Below are 13,004 nucleotides of genomic sequence, written 5' to 3'. Positions count from 1 at the left end.
ACTTGTGTGTCAGTGGTGGGGGAGCCAGGAATTTTTTGATGATTGGTTAGAGTATGGGGTTTACAGAGGGTGTGTGAGTAGGGGGGAACATCCTTTTGACATCCAAATGAGGGAGAGTAGCTCAGAGCTTTAAATATTATGGCTCTTGGCCTCAACTGCATGTTGGCCCATGTCATGAGCGCACATTGCTGCAACTAGGGACATGCATACTTTGCTAACCATGGCAATGCCTCCTCCCAGAGTCATCACAGCATTTACAAAACTGCTGCATTCATTTACCATAGTTTAGAAAATCCCAATAATTGCAAATAGTAAAATGACACATTTAACACATTTTTCATGTGGTTTAGCAATTAGGCCCCTCAGTTTGATAAATTTAGAAAGACAAATTTTGACTGGGTAGATTTGTCTCGATTTATAGTTAAATTATCTGGTTAGAATCAGCTGAAATTTGAGTAAAAATTAATTGGTCAAAATTAAATGGCTATTTTTGTCACTCAGTAACATAAAAAAACAAAACAAAAAATTTTAAAAAAACGACCCTGTAGTCAAATCACATATCTCTGTTCTGCTCATGCTTAGACAAAGTAATGGTAGGATACTACCAATATCATACCTATTTTTCACATCTGTTCGTCAATCTTCCTGATCATTGGAAGCTAATATGAGGGAAGAGAATGAAGAGGCTACATAGAAGGCTGATCAGATCTTAAAATGCTTAATCAAGTTGGGGAAGGAGAAGGGAGCAGTCCTGGGAAGAAATGGGATGTTCATTTTGAAAAATTACTTTTGAATCACTGGAACCAGGGGTAAGGAGGACCTTGCCCCGACGGAGGGACATCACTTCCGGGCTGTGATGTCACCAGTAGGTCCTACAAAATTGGTCCGTTTATGGTGCGCAGTCGACTTAGGCGCACGCCTCGCCCAAGCTGTGTGAGCATATGGGGCGCGTGGCTTTGCTTGAAAACATCTTGCTTCTTTAAGACTCCTTCACCCCAAGTAAGTAAAACTTTAAAGTATTCTGTCTTCTCCCAACCCTCCATTTTGCAGTAAAACATCTGATTAATATAGAAAGTAACTGATTGCTCTCAGAAATTTTTCAAGTTTTTTTTTTTTGGAGATCTTTTTATTAATTTTCCAAATTCAGACCATCGTATACATACTGATATTAAAAGAAATGATGTTACAGGGAACGTTAACCGTGCACGATAATACACATCATAATAAGAGGTAAAGCAAGTGATATAACAGTAATAACAAAACAAAACAGTAGCCTGGCTGGGCTTAGGGTTGCTCAGGATACTGGAACAGCGATTCCCTCCTATGACTGTGCTGTAGTGGAGAAAACTGAGATAGTGAGTACAGTGGAGCATACACAGAGTTCTGGTGTAGAGCCTCATTGGTAAAGTTACTCACACAGCGGTTTCTCCTGGAAGGTAACACCGAAGCTGGAATAGAGGCAGGCCCTCAAGGAGCGAGTGCCTGGTTCCAGGGAACAGCTCTTAGGAAATAAAGTTGGTAACTCACTGAAGACGTAGGCAGCGGTTTCTTCCAAGCAGAAGCGATAGGTTCAGGCAGCGAGTCAGGGAACATGGGCCCTCGAGGAGTGAGTACTGGTTCCTATTAGTGACCTGAAAGAAATGAGAGAGGTTCCCGAGGATCGGGTACCCCATTAGGATAAAGTCCAAAAGTTGGAGAGGCAGAGTAGCTAGGACCGGAGAGTGAATCTCATCCGTAAGGAGTTTCCGACCATAAGGAATCTTGAACCCTTGCTAACTCGATTAGCTAGCAAACTGTGTAGGCTTTTGTATCCGGGATGCATTACGTCAGCACAGGGGTACACCCCTGACGTTTGCGCCAAAGAGAGAATAAGAAGCAGGGCCAAGCGGCGCGCGTGCTCTAAGGTACCTGGACAACATGGCGGGATGCAGCACCCAAGCTGGACCAGGGACACTGGAGAGGATGGCAGGCAGATGCCACGGCAGCCAGATGTCCATCAACCATGGGAGGAGTTGCAGAAAGGGTAAGGTGGGCGGAGTAGAGACGTCACGCAGTGACAGTTGTAACACCAGGATATGAACACTCACCTGGAGGATGTCAAAAGAGTGCTGCAAAGACTCCGTGAAAATCGTCTATACGCCAAGTTGTCTAAGTGCGAGTTTCACAAGGAATCAGTGCCTTTCTTAGGGTACATTGTGTCCAACCAAGGTTTCCAGATGGACCCACAGGAGCTGGAGAGCATAAAGAAATGGCCACAACCCACAGGTCTAAAGGTTCTTAGACAATTTTTGGGATTTACCAACTACTACAGAACATTCATTAAAAACTATTTCTCACTAACTGTTCTGCTTACAGCGATGACCAAGAAAGGTACCAATGCCACCAATTGGTCTACAGTGGCAGTAATAGCATTCCAGCAACTCAAATATGCCTTTTTGAGCAAGCCATTCCTCCAACATCCGAATCCTACCAGGCCCTTCATCGTTGAGGTTGATGCCTCAGACGTAGGAATAGGGGCCATGCTAAACCAGGCCAGTGACTCTAAGACCTTACATCCATACTCCTTTTTCTCCCATTGTTTCTTGCCAGCAGAGAGGAATTATGGCATAGGAGATAAAGAATTACTGGCCATGAAGTTGGCATTCGAGGAGTGGCCCCCTTGGCTTGAAGGTGCACAACATCCAATCACAGTCTTCACAGACCACAAAAATCTGGAGTACCTCCGCCACACTCAATGCCTAAACCATGGGCAGGCGAGATGGTCTCTCTTCTTCAATAAATTTGACTTCATGCTGAAGTATCACCTCGCTCATTTGTCTCTGAGGACGTACCTGAGGAACCCCAACATATCATCAACCCCAAAAGAGTATCCTGTCAGCTACTTACCCAGTACCTGCGGGTAAAACTGTGGTACCCAAGAACATAAGAAAGAAGCTGTTAGTTTGGGCTCACAACTCTAAACTGGCTGGACACCCTGGTCAACACAGAACTCTGGCAAAATTACAGAAATACTATTGGTGGCCCACCATGAAGGAAGACACGTTCTCCTACGTTGCTTCTTGTTCCAATTGTGCCAGACAGAAACTGCTGCCTTGTCATTCCTGGGGCCTTCCCCAACCTTTGCCAGTGCCAGACGAGCCCTGGGCACACATCGCTACAGACTTTGTAGTAGACTTACCACTTTCAGGAGGAAATAACACCATATGGGTAACAGTGGATCGTTTCTCAAAGATGGCTCACTTTGTGGCTCTCCCTGGCTTGCCCACAGCCATGGAGCTTGCAAAGCTTTTCATCACTCACATCTTTCACCTACACGGCATGCCAAAGCACATCATCTCTGATAGAGGAGCCCAATTCACAGAGAAGTTCTGAAAGGCATTGTGCAAGAAGTTTGATATCTCTCTTGACTTCACTTCTGCATACCATCCTCAGTCTAACGGGCAAACGGAGGGAATGAATAGGACACTCAAGCAGTTCATTCGTGCCTATATGGGTGCTCATCAAAATGACTAGGCTGAACTGTTGCCCTGGGCTGAATTTGCCATGAACTCTCATCCAGCAACATCTACTGGATCAACACCATTTGAAATGGTTTACGGACGACTACCATCACCACCATTACCACTTCCACTTTGTGTCATCCCCGGCAGCTCAATCTACTGCCAAAGAAATTCAACAACTCTGGACTAAAACCAAAGAGATGCTACATAAAGCAGGACTACGAGCAAAGAATGGCTATGATGCTCATCATGACAAGGCTCCAGAATTTAAGCCTGGTGATAAAGTCTTGTTATCAACAAAACACTTAATACTCAAGCTTCCATCAGCTCATTTTGCTCCATGCTTTGTCGGACCCTTTCCATCCTCCGATGACTAGGTATTTACATATAGTCTGAAACTTCCACGTCTCACTATTGAAACCATTAGTTCTTAGTGAGTTAAGACACTAGAACCTACACCTATTGATGAAGAAGAAGATATTGAATACAAGGTAGACACAATCCTTGATGTGAGAAAGAGAGGCAGAGTATGGGAATACCTTCTTTCTGGATGGACAGGCACAGCATTAGAGGTCAAGCCCTTCTAGGAACATAAGGCATGGATGGACAGGCACAGCTTTAGAGGATAGAGGTCAAGCCCTTGTAGGGATGTAAGGCCTGGATGGACAGGCACAGCATTAGAGGTCAAGCCCTTGTAAGGACATAAGGTCTGGATGGACAGGCACAGTATAAGAGGTCAAGCCCTTGTAGGGACATACAGCCTGGACTGACAGTCACAGCATTAGAGGTCAAGCCCTTGTAGGGACATAAGTCCTGGATGGACAGGCACAGCATTAGAGGTCAAGCCCTGGTAGGGACATCAGGTCTAGATAGACAGGCACAGCATTAGAGGATAGAGATCAAGCCATTGTAGGAACGTAAGGCCTAGATGGACAGGCACAGCATTAGAGGATAGAGGTCAAGCCCTTGTAGGGACATAAGCCATGGATGGACAGGCACAGCATTAGAGGTCAAGTCCTTGTAGGGACATATTGCCTGGATGGACAGGCACAGCATTAGAGGATAGAGGTCAAGCCCTTGTAGGGACGTAAGGCCTGGACAGACAGGCACAGCATTAGAGGTCAAGCCCTTGTAGGAACATATGGCCTGGATGGACAGGCATAGCATTAGAGGTCAAGCTCTTGTAGGGACAAAACCAGGATGGACAGGCACAGCATTAGAGGTCAAGCCCTTGTAGGGACATAAGGCCTGGATGGACAGGCACAACATTAGAGATCAAGCCCTTTTAGGGACGTATGGCCTGGATGCACAGGCACAGTGTTAGAGGTCAAGTCCTTGTAGGGACGTAAGGCCTGGACAGACATGCACAGCATTAGAGGATAGAGGTCAAGCCCTTGTAGGGATGTAAGGCCTGGACAGACAGGCACAGCATTAGAGGTCAAGCCCTTGTAGGGACATATGGCCTGGATGGACAGGCATAGCATTAGAGGTCAAGCTCTTGTAGGGACAAAACCAGGATGGACAGGCACAGCATTAGAGGTCAAGCCCTTGTAGGGACATAAGGCCTGGATGGACAGGCACAACATTAGAGATCAAGCCCTTGTAGGGACATATGGCCTGGACAGACAGGCACAGCATTAAAGGATAGAGGTCAAGCCCTTGTAGGGACGTAAGGCCAGGACAGACAGGCACAGCATTAGAGGTCAGGCCCTTGTAGGGACATATGGCCTGGATGGACAGGCACAGCATTAGAGGTCAAGCTCTTGTAGGGACAAAACCAGGATGGACAGGCACAGCATTAGAGGTCAAGCCCTTGTAGGGACATATTGCCTGGACGGACAGGCACAGCATTAGAGGATAGAGGTCAATCCCTTGTAGGGATGTATGGCCTGGACTGACAGGCACAGCATTAGAGGTCAAGCCTTTGTAGGGACATAAGGCCTCGATGGATAGGCACAGCATTAGAGGTCAAGCCCTTGTAGGGACATAATGCCTGGACATACAGGCACAGTGTCAGAGGTCAAGCCCATGTAGGGACATAAGGCCTGGATAGACAGGCACAGCATTAGAGGTCAAGCCCTTGTAGGGACATAAGGCCTGGATGGACAGGCACAGCATTAGAGGTCAAGCCCTTGTAGGAACATAAGGCCTGGACAGACAGGCACAGCATCAGAGGTCAAGCCCATGTAGGGACATAAGGCCTGGATGGACAGACATAGCATTACAGGTCAAGCCCTTGTAAATATCCAGAAGCTATTAAGGTACTTATGCACTTCAGCTGATGACAAAGGAACTTGAAGAGCTCTCAGAAATAATAAAAATGCTACTCAAGTCCAAATCTACAATATCAACCATTCTTGACTTTGTAGTTTACACAGAGCATCTGTAAACTATGGGAACACAGAGGATGAACTAGAGTGCAACTACCACCAGTTTTCTATATTACTAGAAACATTAATGTTGGCACCTAAAGAAAGATTTAGGGGAAATGGTCCATATTATGAAGGTCATGAAAACTATTGAGCATATGAAATACACAAGCTCCAAACATCTTTTGTCAGCTTTTTATGTTCTTACATTCCAAATGTTGCAAAACAGGAAAAAGAATATGCTGAATAGAAGTGATGCACAAATACATGAAACAGAAATTAGAAATCCTAGAACTAAACTCAGACTGGCACATCGTTTGAGGTCAGGCCCTTATTGTGACATAAGGGCTAGATAGTGGACAGACAAGCACCGTGTTTGAGGTCAGGCCCTTGTAGGGATGTACGGCCTGGACAGTGAACAGGCTGGCACAGCATTTCAGGTCAGGTACATGTGTTGCTATTATCTGGAGCATAGAAAATAGTTGGAATTGCTGCAATTCTTTCAATTGCTTTTATTCATCTTGCCATTTACAGGGAAAATTTGGAAACCCAAGCAAAGGCATGTTTATTTTCAAAAACACTAGTATTTCTATCAACACTGGTGCCAGTCTTGAACGGTGAGGGCTCATGATATCCCCTGTCATTGAAAATACACATTCACTGGGCATACTGGATGGTGGACATGACAGATATCGCTGAGCCACTTTGGCTAGGTGTGGCCAGACAGTGGACTTGTGTACCCAATATGCCAGTGGATCTGTCTGCATGTCCTCTGTGGTCTCTGAGAGCTACCCTGTCATTGACAGTTGTGCTGGTGTCTCCTTTGCTTGGGTAAGCTGAGAGTCACTCATGCCATATGCTTTCTCTCTAGCCCATTGCAGAACAGATGATTCTTTATGGGCAACATGGCTTTGGCGTACTGAAGTGGAGGAGGAGGAGGAGGTACTAGCTGTCGATGACAGACTGCTGCTCCTGTTTGGGCTAGCACTACTCTCTGAAGTGCCCGCTGTTTCCTCCTCTGCTTCACACCTAATCTGTCTCTGCCTATGGTTCTCCTGTTCACAGACTTTTAGTAACAGCAGGTGCTTCACAAATGTGAGATAATTGGACTATAGGGAAAGTTTCCCTTTCAGATGGGGATCACAGACTGTGGTGAGCATGTATGTCTGGTCTTCTGTTAAAGGCCTTAATCTCTCTTGCACCTGCTTCTGCAAAAAGTCCAGAGAAGCAGCACATCTGCTGTCAGTCCCTCTTCCTGTTTAAAGCCCTCCACATTTTCCTGCAGAAAATTAACTATAGGGATGATGTGAGCCAAGGTGGCACTTCTGCAACTCAGCTCCTCCATGGCATCCTTGAATGGCTGCAGGATTTTTACCATCTGACTCAGAACTAACCAATCATGATGCCCTAGGGGACTAAGAACACCTATGTACATTACTGCAGAAAGTTCATGAAAGGGTGTCTGCTGCTCCACTAACCTCTGCAGCATCATATAGGTAGAATTCCACCGGCTGGAAATGTCTTCAACGAGACACTTGTGAGGCATCTCCAAATCAATCTGCTTTTGTCGGAGAACCTGCCCCACCGTCAAACTTCTGTGGAAGTGCGCTGCTATATTCCTGCATTTGTGTATTAATGTATGCAGGTATTCATTCTCCTGGTCATTGGATTCTAACCCCAGAGCTGAGTTCACTACCAGGTGCAGAGTGTGTGCAAAACATCGGATGTTCTGAAAGTGTTGCGACCGTCGGTCTGTGACAGCTTCGCCTCGCCTTCCTTACTCTTTTTGCGGTTCCTCCCACTCACCTCAGACTACTGGCTGCTGCGGCATCTGTCTCCCAACCTCTCTGACATCCCCAGACTAGCTTTGGTGCTGCTTCCCGCAGTACTCCTCCAAGGTACCTAAGGGCGCGCACGCACACGCCACCCTCATCTTTATTTCCTCATTGGCGCACACCTCAGGGGCATCCACCTGAGATGACATCATGCTGCCCAGATATTTAAGCCTACCTCTTTTGCTGGCTAATCTTGTTAGCAACAACTCGGATTCTACGGATGGGATTCGATCTCCATACCGAAGCTACTCTGCCACTCCAGCGTTTTCTGGAACTCTTACTGCTAACGGGGTACCCGCTCCTCGGGGGCCTCTTCTGCTTCTTTCAGGTGCTATCAGGAAACCAGTACTTGCTCCTTGAGTGCCCAAGTTCCCTGAGTCACTGCCTGCATCTACAATCCTTTCTACTTGGAAGACTTCACTAACAGTATCCATCTGTGAGTACAACTATCATCTATTCCAAAATACTGCTTCTCTGGAACCAAGTACTTGCTCCTCGAGGGCCTGCCCTCTGTTCCAATGTCAGACCTCTCGTCTAGTGGAACTGCTGTATGAGTGCAATACCACTGAGTCTCCCTGCTCTAAGGGATCATGGACTTGCTCCTCGAGGGCATGCTCTCCCTGTCTCAGAGCTTCTCCTATTCTACCTGGGACTCTGTGTATGTTTCTCACTGTGTATTCATAACTCTCAGTCTCTTTTCACTACAGCATGGTCAAGCAGAGGATCCACTGTTCCAGCGTTCTGTGGGATACTCGCCCAGCTGGGCTCAACATCTACTACTCACTACTGCCACCTCTGGTGGTTTCCAATACTGTTTAAATAAAGATTAAATCTGTGTTTGTGTATCGAGTCTAGCCTGACACCGTGGTCCCTCACGGGACTGTCTCCCATGGGCGTGGTCAGCTGCCACAGTGTCCAAGGATCCACCCAAACACCAATAACCATAACAGAAAGCACCCGTCGCATATTGCCTTTACCATGTTTTCACCATTGTTTGTGACAAAGAACTCTGCCTGAAGATTTCTGTCTCTCTGGTGTAGCTGCAAGCCTGCCAGCATCTGTTTGATGCATGCTAGAATATTGGCTGAGGTATGGGCCTCATTCATCAGGTGGGTGAGCAGTAAAGCCCACCTCCATCCTGATACTTGTTCACTAATAGAGCTGCTGCCTGCCTCTGCCTCAGCCAGGTCCCACCAGTGTGCTGTCAGGGAGAGGTAAGCGTGTGCAGCATTCATGGTGGTCCAGATATTACAGGTGAAATGCACACTCCCCTGTGCCTTAGCTAGCAGTGCTTGGATGTGATGGCGACACTGGTTGTACAGGCTGGGGATGACCTTTCTGCTAAATGTGGTTCTGGAGGGGACTTTGTAATTTGGAACTAAGACCTTCAGCAAATGCTTGAAACCCACATTCTCCACTATCTGCAATGGCTGGTCATCAAGGGCAATCATTTCCCCAATGCTCCTGGTTACAAATTTTGAGGCTGCCTACCTCCTTCTCCGGGATAGCATTACTGAACACCACCCCATTTCCTCTATGGTGGGATGTCACTTCTGTCACATGGCAGGGGGCTGCTGGCCTGCCACCTGACTGCTAGAAGGGGCTGAGGGCGTGGGGTGACTCTGCTCCTTTTCAACCACTTTATGCTGTCTGGGAAAAAAGGGTCCCCTGATTGGTTCTGCCACCATCCCCAGATTGCAGTACTGTTGGTTGTTGCTTCTGCATATTTATTTATCTATTTATCTATCTATCTATTTTTATTTTTTTTTTGTATACCGATGTCAACAAAAGTCATCATGTCAGTTTACATAAACAAAAATGAAAGAAAAATTCAATGTGAAAAGTATAAGAAATGTCATTAAACAGGATAAAGGAGGGGAATAAAGAAAGTAGAAGCAAAGGAGAAAAAAAATTAAAATGAATATAGGATATGATTCTTATAAATATGTTGAAAAAGCTTTAAGAAAAAGTAGAGTTTTTAATTTTTTCTTAAAACTTTGAGTAGAAAATCCAAGTATTCAGTTGGGAGTTCCATAATATTGGGCCTGCTATTGAAAAAGCACCTTGTCTTGTAGAAATGAGATGAGTTTTGGGAGATGGGATTCATGCCAAAATTAGTTAGATGGCCCATTTTACCTCCTACCTCTGGTTTACCTCCTACCTTAGGAATAGGCTTTATGTAGTAAAAATCGGAAACTCAGAATCATCATCCACCCAACTTACTCATCATCCACCCAACTTACTCTCATCCATACTGTTTAACATCTAACTCCTCCCTCTCTGCCAGCTCCTCACAGATCTAGGCCTCCCACATTTCCTATACATGGATGATGTCCAAATTCTTATTCCCATCCAAGAATCTCTAGCCAAAGCCATCAAAACATGGGAGAACTGCCTTAGCTCAATAAACCACCTCCTTACCAACCTGCACCTTTCTCTAAACACAGCGAAAACAGAACTCATCTTCATCTCACAAAAAAACACCACCAAGCACTTGAGAGACAAGAACCAACACGCAGCCGCTATCTCCTTCAAACCACACGCACTTAGCCTGGGAGTCACCATCGATAGCCAACTCAGCTTTAAAAAATTCATTAACACCACTATAAAAGATTCATTCTTCAAACACATCCTTAAGAAAATTAAACCCCTCCTATACTTCAAAGACTTTTGGACCGTCCTACAAGCTACTATCCTGACAAAAATTGACTACTGCAATTCAATCCTCCTAGACCTCCCCGCATCCCACATCAAACCCCTGCAAATACTACAAAACGCTGCAGCCAGAATACTAACCAACACACATAAAACTGACCACATCACACCTATCCTTAAGGAGTTACACTGCCTCCTAGTTTCATCCTGCATCCTCTACAAAAACATATCCATTATACATAAATTCATCCATAACAGCAACATTAAGTGGACTAATAACAAAATTTGCCTACATGCCTCTATGTGCCCCACCAGATAAGTATACACATCCCACTGCACATCCCACTGCACAAGACCTATTGACTAAGACCCACTAAAGTGCGTGCTTTCTCTATAGCAGGTCCCACTCACTGGAACTCTATGCCAGCAGACCTTCGACTTGAAACAAGCACACAAAAATTCAAAAAAAGCTAAAAACTTGGCTTTTCAAACAAGCCTTCCTGGAATAACACGATTATCCCACCTCCTCAGCCCATTCCCTTTCCCAACAATCGCCCTTCCCCTACTCCCTCTTGCCAGTAACCAGAGCTGCCTTCTCTACTTGTATATTTTTTTAACCGCAAAGCTATATCTACTTATGTATTAACTGCAATGTCTGAATTGTCCTAAGTTTTATATATCCCCCTATTTACTCCTCCAAGTTCTGCCCTCGCCCTGTTTGCTTTACTTGTATACCTTAACCACATTCTTGTGTCTACTTATAATTATTATCTGTAATTCTTGAATCTACCTAAGTTTGATGAATAACCTCTCTATATCCCTCCAAGTTCTGCCCTCGCCCTGTTTAATGTAATTACCATAGTGTTACAAGTTATATGTAAACCGATATGATGTTTCGACGAATACTGGTATATAAAAGCATAAAATAAATAAATAAATAAATTTTCTTGCTTCAGCTAATAGTCCTACACAGTAATTACACTGAGAAAAACACTGGTCCTCCGTCACTTTAAAGTGGCTCCAGATCACAGATTTCTTTCATGATCCCTTCTCTATAGCCTTTGGGGTGGATGCTGACACTGCAGCTGAAGTGGTGGGTGCACCTGAGAAGCAATGCTGGGGCATCAGTCACACTCTGTGCCTGCACTGTCTGCTCTTCCTCCTCATCATCATTGGTTTCTTCTCTCCCCTGCAGCACTGAAGTGGAGGCTAAGACAGAACTTACTAATCCTCCTAAACCTTCTTCAGCTATTTCTTCTTCCATTTCGGATGATGAGAATCCCACACAAGATGATTCTTCATCGGAATCAGAAGCAAACAGTGCCTGCAATACATTTTCAATGCTGAGTCGAGTCTGCTGTCCCACTGCTGCTTTTGGGTGTCGCCATTTTGTCTTGCATGACTCGGCCTTCCCTTCCCTCACTTCCAAAACTACAGGGTCAGAAACAGGTGGTGGAGATGCATCATCTTTAAATTTCATTTTTTTTCTTGGTAGAACTGCCTGCCCCTCCAGAGATTTTAGATTGGAACAGGTCCCTTTTTAACTGTAATGGGGGACTGGCAGCACTGCCTTTTGAAGTGCCTCCTCTGCGAGTGCCTCCTCTGCCAGTCCCAATCACTCGACCATGAATAGCTTTCCTAGATGACCTAAGTTGAGAGTTTTGAAAAACAGCTGAATCAAGTACAAGAAGTTCAAACAGGAATAATAAAAGGAGAAGAAGCAAATTCCAGAAGGATTGAGATAATTGAGAATAACTTAAGATATAATAATATTAGGATTTTGAATTTCCCTTCTGTAAAATTTATTTCACCAATTGAACAGTTCAAAAGATTCTTAGGGGAAAATTTACAGCTTTCCAAGGAAAAAATTCCATTAATAGAAAAACATTTTTTTACATAGCAACTAAAAAGAAGGAAAATGTCAATGGCTTAAATCAATCTCAGCATCTAGGTAATCTTACAGATTTCTTAGAAAAATCAATGGAAGAACAAATTGAATCAAGAGGCACTTTGTGTATAAGATTCCAGAAAATGGAAGATAGAGATAATATACTGTAGCTATTCCTCCGAAATCGAGAAAAACTTTACCTCACACAAAAAATGTGGATGTACCCCGACATAACTAGACATACCCAGATAAGAAGAAGAAATTTATTGCAGATGAGTCTGGAAGCTAAACACTTGGGGGCTCAGATGGTTGTTTATTTTCCTTGTAAATGTGTTGTAAAATACTTAAATGAGAGATATGTGTTTTTAGAACCTTCAGAGCTCAGGAAATTTTTGGATGCTAGAGCTGCAAAATAACTTTTTCTAGTTTGGTCATGGATACAGAGAAATAAGCATTTAGTCCACCTATTGTTGTGAAGAGTTGTTTCCTTAAATGTTCCAGTTAACAATATATCTAGGATCTCCAGATTCTTTACAAATGGTTTATATAAAGAAAATTGTATTAGATTTCCTAAAAGATTTATTTACTTCTATATAAGCCTTATCATTGACATGTGTAATTACTATCTAAATATATGTAAAATTGCATAAAGAAATTTTTTTTAAAAAAGGTGTAGCTATTATCCACGTTAATGACCTGCGATAACGGATGATAGTTTTGCACAATGTGCAACCAACTCCTACTTTACATTAGACCT

The 13,004-nt window shown here is 44.3% G+C and overlaps 1 protein-coding gene across 1 annotated transcript in view; it reads right to left on the bottom strand.

The window, feature by feature from the left end:
- Positions 1–13,004, bottom strand: part of LOC115077789 (vomeronasal type-2 receptor 26-like) — a 472,276-nt gene that overhangs the window by 92,755 nt on the left and 366,517 nt on the right. The gene's annotated exons all lie outside the window — the stretch shown is intronic.

The sequence above is a fragment of the Rhinatrema bivittatum genome, chromosome 16, assembly GCF_901001135.1.
Source record: "Rhinatrema bivittatum chromosome 16, aRhiBiv1.1, whole genome shotgun sequence".
Taxonomy (NCBI): Eukaryota; Metazoa; Chordata; class Amphibia; order Gymnophiona; family Rhinatrematidae; genus Rhinatrema; species Rhinatrema bivittatum.
Note: the sequence above shows the minus strand (reverse complement) of the source record. Positions and strands in the feature narration are given on the sequence as shown.